Genomic DNA, 6,911 nt, shown 5'->3' with positions numbered 1-6,911 from the left:
CACATGGTTGAGGCAAAGGATTAGCCCAAGCAACAGCATGCTGGTCCAATAACCAGGGAGAAAGAGAAACGGGAGGCCAGCCTTGGAAAGTATTTATCTCGGTCGCCCTCCAATCAAGCTGTGACCTGATTAAACTCCGTCCACATGTTCCTACAGAGGCCTAGTCTGCACAATAAACCTAACTATCACACTCAGTTTGTGCCCGTCATTCTATGATTTGTGTCTGACTGAAGAGCTATCCCACCAGCATGTGTATATATGTTATATACACAAAGGGACAAGGAGGCTAACATTTAGAGAGACACCCCCATGACTATCTCCCGCAGTCTCCTTTCCCACATATGTGAAAATAAAATTTAGAATCTTTCGAATCCACCTGTTTCTGTAACCTGGCAACAGTGACAGTGCAATATGGGGCCTCTCTGTTACCACCGTGCAACACAAGGAATTTAAGGATGTAGCTTAAAGGGTGTCTGAAGATAAAGGAAAAAAAGAATTTTGGAAAGTGTGAGGGAATGAAAATTCCCTGATCCTTTCAGAGAATTACATCCTGTTAACTTACAGACAACAGAATATTCTGGAGCCCAAGACAGGTAAAGAGCAATGAAGGGCTGACACAAGAGAACTTTGGGCTTAGACATACTTTGCTTTCCTTTTACATTTTCCTCACACCGCTGAGATCAGGTTTTCTCCATCACAGACTAACAGGCAGATAAATTCAAAATAATTACTCTACAGTGGCCTCAGAAGAAACCAGGGAGATTGACTTCAGTCCCTCTCTATTTATAATGGCAAGGATCACTCACATGCAACTTATTCTTCAGGCACTAGGGTACAAATCCACCTGCAGTGTCTCTGGGTTCTCCATCACCAGTAGTCACTGCTGGCCCTGCATCTGCCACTTTTGGGAAGGGACTTCAGTGGGTGGGACTCATATGCTATGATGGTAATACAAATTATAACCTGCCCTTCAAAAACCAACTCTCCATCACTACAGACACATCAAATACTCAGTTATTCCTGAAGCTGAGCTCCATGACTGCTGAGGACATGGTCATGTGTTACTGTGCAAGGTACATAGTGAGAGGAAGTCTGAGAGCCAGACACCAACCCACCCTGCAGGGAGGATGGCTGGGCAGCAAGGGGTGCACAGGACCACCCAGGATTTAGATACTGAAGCAGGTGCAGATGGCTTCAGAGCAGGTTTCATTTTGTGGTTTCTGATTCATATATATCTCACAGCTTCCCTAAGGTAGTTCTATTTTCTTAATTCTGTTTACTCCTGATATCTGGGAATTCAAAAGTTGTATTATAATAGGAAAAACTTTTCTGTCTTACAGCAGTCAAAGGAATGCAACCGGAAATGCTGGTGTGTTGTTGTTGTTGTTGTTTTTCTCCTGCAGGGGTGCAGCCAATTTACCCTCTCCAAGTCAAAGGAAGAAAGGAAAGTTTTGATTTCAAATGTATCCCAGTGAGGAAACCACAGCAGTCCAAAATAGAATGTCTTTGTGGTATTATGCTTGAAATCAGAATACAGAGAGAATATAAGAGGGTATGCAAAAACAAAACAAAAAATTATTTTCAAACTCTGTATTTAAATTTTTTAACAAAACAAGCTTACACTTAATACATTTGTCAAATCTGCAATTCCATTCTTGGAAACATTTTTCAAACTCAACTGTTTAGATGGCTAACAGCACCTCCCTCGTTTTTCTCTTCATGTCTACGTTCATCAAGTCACTGGCTTTTCATGTTCGTCTTCATTCATGGAAACAAAAAGAAGTCACACAGAGCAAGGTCAGGTGATTAAGGTCCGTGGGGCAAGAGAGGCATGCTGGCTTTTTCCACAAACTGGTGCACTGAGATAGCTACCTGAGCAGGTGCATTGTCATGGTTGCAAAACCAGCCCCCGTCTGTCACAAATCAGGACTTTTTTTGTTGCACTGTTACACAATCTTTTCCCCCATAGAAAGCTTAATTAACAGTCTGACCTGGTGGAATGAACTCCAAATGCACCAGGAGTCTACATTTTTGTCCGTTGGGGAAGGTGACAGGCCTTCCAAACAAGGTTTGTTATCAATGGACATTTCATCTTTTTTGAAATGAGAAAACCACTTGTACACTTCACACACACACCCATAGCGCTGTCCTTGTAAGCTGTGTTCAACATCACAACAGTTTCTGTGGCATTTTTCCTCAGCGGGGGGGGGGGGAGGGGATTTCAGAGCTGCATGCTGTTCTCTTAAATTGGCCATCACAAAAAAATGAAGTTCAAGTGAAACTGCTTTTAGAGAAAAAATTCACTGTGACCAGTGAGAACCTTCCCAGGTGAGGCCAGTGCCTGTACTAATTCAGAAGGAGTTGCTCACAGGAGCCAGAGGGAGGGGGTTGGGAGACGAGGGGGTTAATGGGATGTGTACTGTTGGTTTTTTCTTGGGGATACCCCTCATACATACTTTTGGCTTTGGAATTTACACTTTGAGGAGTCGCATGTAGATACTTTATATTGCCTGGGGTTTCAGGTCATTCACGTGAAACAACTGTTGCCCAGGAGAAAACATACAGAGCAAGAGGGTCCTGTGAGCCCTGGGCCAGTCTTGGGAAGTCTTCATTGACTAACTACGTAGCAGGGTCTACATTTTAATCACTCATAGTCTGGTAACTAAGAGAAAACTCCCAGTATTATGGACCCTTTTACTTGGCCATCCACGTGCAACCTGCCTACTTCTGAGCAATGTAGCAAGTTACAAAAGTTTCATAGAGACCCTAAGGAAGCGCCCTTAGGCTAACTGTATTTTATAAAGGAGGATTTTTGTTACAACGGGAATAAAAGGAAAGGTGTCTGTGAGAGGTTTTGAGAAGGTGAGGGGTTACGTTATGCTCAGCAGGTACTGAGAAGAAGTTACAGAGGCTGGCATCAAGACCCCTTCACTCAATAAACCTTAAATTCCTGCCTTTTAATAATATGGAATATGGGCAAAGCTCTTTGTCTTCTGTAATTTCTTCCTGCTGGATGCTTGGTGAAGATATGTATACTTTTCTGCAAGAAAAAAAAGGAAAACAATGAAACAAAATATACATACATATTAAAATGAGGCATCCTAGGAGCAGCAGGACCCATGGATCAATTAAGTCTTTTTTAATCCAGAAATTCCAAATGTATTTGATCAGACAATGTGTCCAGGGGTACATATTTTGAGAAAGTTTATTTTACACTTCACATTTTAAAATTTCACATGGTGGAATTAGATCAATGTGTTTCATTTTAGGCTGATTCCTCCCCACCCCCCACCCCCCGCCCCTTCTCTTCTATCTCAATAGAAGGAAATGTTTTCCAACATGGACCAGGCAGGGATTCTTTTTTCAGGATTTGTCACTTTCTCCCAGCCAGCTTGTTCTTGCACCCAGTCTCAGTAACTGCTATCTGGTCAACTCTGACTCGCCGCGACCCTGTAAGACAAGACTCTTTACGGGCATAGAAGGCTTCCTCTGTCTCCCTCGCAGTGACTGGCGATTTCAAACCTTTCTTCCTTTCTTTTTAAAAATCATTTTATTAGGGGTTCATACAACTCTTATCATAATCCATCTATATATCAGTTGTGTCAAGCACATCTGTACGTTCATTACCCTCATCATTCTCAAAACATTTGCTAAGCCCCTGGCATCAGCTCATTTTCCCCTCCCTGCCCATCCCCCCTCCCCCATGAACCCTTGATAATTTATAAATTATTATTTTGTCATGTCTTACACTGTCTGATGTCTCCCTTCACCCACTTTTCTGTTGTCCGTTCCCCAGGGAGAAGGTTATGTATACATCCGATAACAAGGGATATTCGGTCACCCAATTAGAGTTTTGTTGAAAGGATGTCATGCTGGGTGCTCTACAGGCCAGGAAGGTGTTCATCAAGCTTTACTGTTTCCTGTTCGTTTATAGGAATTAACATGCAGGTACACCCCTGTCCATCGTGTTCCTGTTCTTAGATGCTGTCCAGATGATTCTGACCCCTAGTGGCCCCTTGGGACAGAGTTGCCCCCTAGGGTTTTCTTGGCTCAAATCTTTATGGAAGCTGATTGCCGCTGGGTGGGCTCCAGCCAGCCCCCTTTTGGTTGGTAGCCAAACGCTTCACTACAGAGCCCCTCTTCTGGTAGAGAATTAAATTGTCATAGCGATTAGATCAGGGCCCCTCAGACAATTGGCACCTCCAGCTCCCTCTGCCTGCCTCTGATGGCTACCGACGGCGGTGGTTCATCCTATATCAGATCCCCTGGTCCAGCAAGAGCCCTGATGGCTGGTCCCCTTCCCCTCCCCCACTTCACCTGTTCCCGAGATGACAGCTGGCCTGGGATATTCCCTAGTGCTGCGATGTCCACACCCCCAAAGCCCCCAGGGAATTCTTGTGCTGTCACCTTGGTGCTTGCTACTCAGTGTGTCCACCCGGGAGTCCGTGAGGGTGCAGACCAAGTTCAGCTCTCCACTTACACAAGTCTCCCAGGTGACCTGCCCGGTCACCTGCTGTGAGATTGTCCTACCCCAGCTGGCCGAGGCATCAGTTCTTGAGCCACACCTGGTGGCCAGGGACAGTCTGGAGGCGAGGTGAGCCGCTGCTGCCGCTGTGTGGAGAGGCGCCTGGCCAGCAAATGTTTGTGGTGGCTAAGCCAGGATCAGAGAGGGACTCCTCTTTGCGCTGGTTGGCTTTGAACTTGCTGCTCTGTAAACTGTGCCTCATCTGACTGTGTGGGTGTTCTGACCCTGCCAACGACTTCCTTGGTTGATTGGGTCCCTCAGAGGGCTGTCCCTCCTGTGAGTCCCCACCCCCACTCAGCCTGAGTGCAAGCACCCTGGGGGCTGAGGGGGGGGGGAGGGTCGGGTGCCCTTGCCCGCCTTGTCTGTGTGTCCCCGTCCATCAGTGACTGTGCCAAGGCGGTAATAAACATCTGTCAGCCGGAAAAAAAATTGGGAGACTTAATGGAGAATCTTGTTCCCCACCCTGAATTCAAGATGCTGGGTGTGCGGACCATTCCTCAGATGTCTGAGAACCCACTGGCATACAGCACATTTACTTGGGCAGGCCTCCTCAAGCATTTGAGACAGATGCTCATTTCTAATGCAAACGTGGAAGAAGGTATCAACTGGCAAGTACGGCCACCTGTATCAGGACTGCCTCCTCTTGGCAAAACACCTTTCACCAGGGAGCTTCATTTGAACACTTCTATTGCTAACTTGGTCATCCTTCGTGGCAAAGATGTGCAAAGTGCAGATCTGGGGGGATTGAAAGATCCAGCCCTCTATACTTCCTGGTTAGCACCTGTTGATGCTTTTAATGTATGGAAAACTCAACGAGCCTTCAACAAGTATGAGAAGTCTGCCACATTGGTCAGCAACAGCCAGTTCGTAGTCAAGCCACTTGATCTGATTGTCGGCAAAGCGTGGAATGTGTTTGCTTCAAAAGCCTACATCCATCAATACACAAAATTTGGAATTGAAGAAGAGGACTTCTTGGACACTTTCTCTTTGTTAGAGCAGGTCATTTCCAGTCACTGTAACCTCTGATCTTGAACAAGAGTGTTTTGGGACTAAAATAATTATTGTTAATATCATTTCTGTAAGGGTTTCAACGTCTTATTTGTTAAAGTAACAGTGGAATGCTGGTTTCGTTGTGCACACTAGACCCAAAGGAAAGGAGGGACATCTTTATATTACAAAATAATGTTTTCAATGAAAACATCTTCTACTTACTTTTCATTTTTAGGGGAAAAATTGGTTCTTTTACAAAGAATATTAGAAACCCTTGCTGAGCTGTTGAGACTCGTGTCTGGAGTAGCCAAGGAAAAAGAATATTCCACTTGCCCTCATATTCCTAAATCTTCCGTCTTTTCTGAAAAAGAAAATTCATTCAATATAAAGTAAACCTCTGCTGCAAAATGTTAAGCTAAGAAATTCCAGTTGCGTACGTAAATACAAATGTATTTATCTTTGAAGTGCACGCTTTGAGCCAGCAGAGGGAGCTGTTGTCAAAAGCTACAACGAACATTTAAAAGTAAAAAGTCATAAAAATAAGTTTTGTTTTTTTTAAAGTAAGATTTTTTTCCCACTTAAGCAACTATTTAAGAAATGAATGTCAGGATTTTTATAATAAATATACATCATGTATTTCTTAGGGCTGTCCTCTCTGGTGGAAACTGAATTGGGTATCAGGAGGGCTACGTAGATTCCTCTTTTCTTCTCCATCTCACTCAATGCCTTGTTGTGCCTTTTTAACAGCGAAAGAAGCAGGGTCCAAAGTACATAATTATACATATTAAACTAAGAAGTCCCAGAAGTGGTAGGAGCCATGGGGCTCAAGATTTCAAAATAGTTTTTAATGTTCTTTTCTTTTAAAGAAACCAAGGCAAATAAAATCCACTTTCCTCAAACCTTCTACAATGTACTGTATACCTTCAAGTTTAGCCTACTGTCCATCCTCTGGTACACCCAGACATCCTAAGACAAGCTCCTCTTTTTGTGTTTTTGTTTTTGTAATCATTTTTATTGAGGGCTCATACAACTCTTATCGGAATCCATCCATCCATTGTGTCAAGCACATTTGTACATTTGTTGCCATCATCATTCTCAAAACATTTCCTTTCTACTTGTGCCCTTGGTATCAGCTCATTTCCCCTCCCTCCCCCACCATCCCTCCTTCAGGAAACCTTGATAATTTAGAAATTACTTTTTTCATGTTTTACACTGTCCAATATCTCCCTTCAGCCACTTTTCTGTAGCCTGTCCCCCCAAAGCTACTTTCTTTAACCTTCTTACATCCTCATTGTTTGCAGGTATTGCAAACCCTGACAAATACAGTTCACCTTTCCTCAATCCTTCTCCAACTTACTGCATACTCTCAAGCTGCGCTTTGCCCTCTTTCATCTTC

At 43.9% G+C, this 6,911-nt stretch overlaps 1 pseudogene; it reads left to right on the top strand.

The window, feature by feature from the left end:
• The first annotated feature begins 1,035 nt into the window (after positions 1-1,035).
• On the top strand, positions 1,036-5,567 carry LOC142457204 (tubulin delta chain pseudogene; annotated as a pseudogene).
• Positions 5,568-6,911: the final 1,344 nt, after the last annotated feature.

Source organism: Tenrec ecaudatus, chromosome 9, assembly GCF_050624435.1.
Source record: "Tenrec ecaudatus isolate mTenEca1 chromosome 9, mTenEca1.hap1, whole genome shotgun sequence".
NCBI classification, from domain to species: Eukaryota; Metazoa; Chordata; class Mammalia; order Afrosoricida; family Tenrecidae; genus Tenrec; species Tenrec ecaudatus.
The sequence above is the reverse complement of the archived record's forward strand: the minus strand, read 5'-3'. Positions and strand labels throughout refer to the sequence as shown.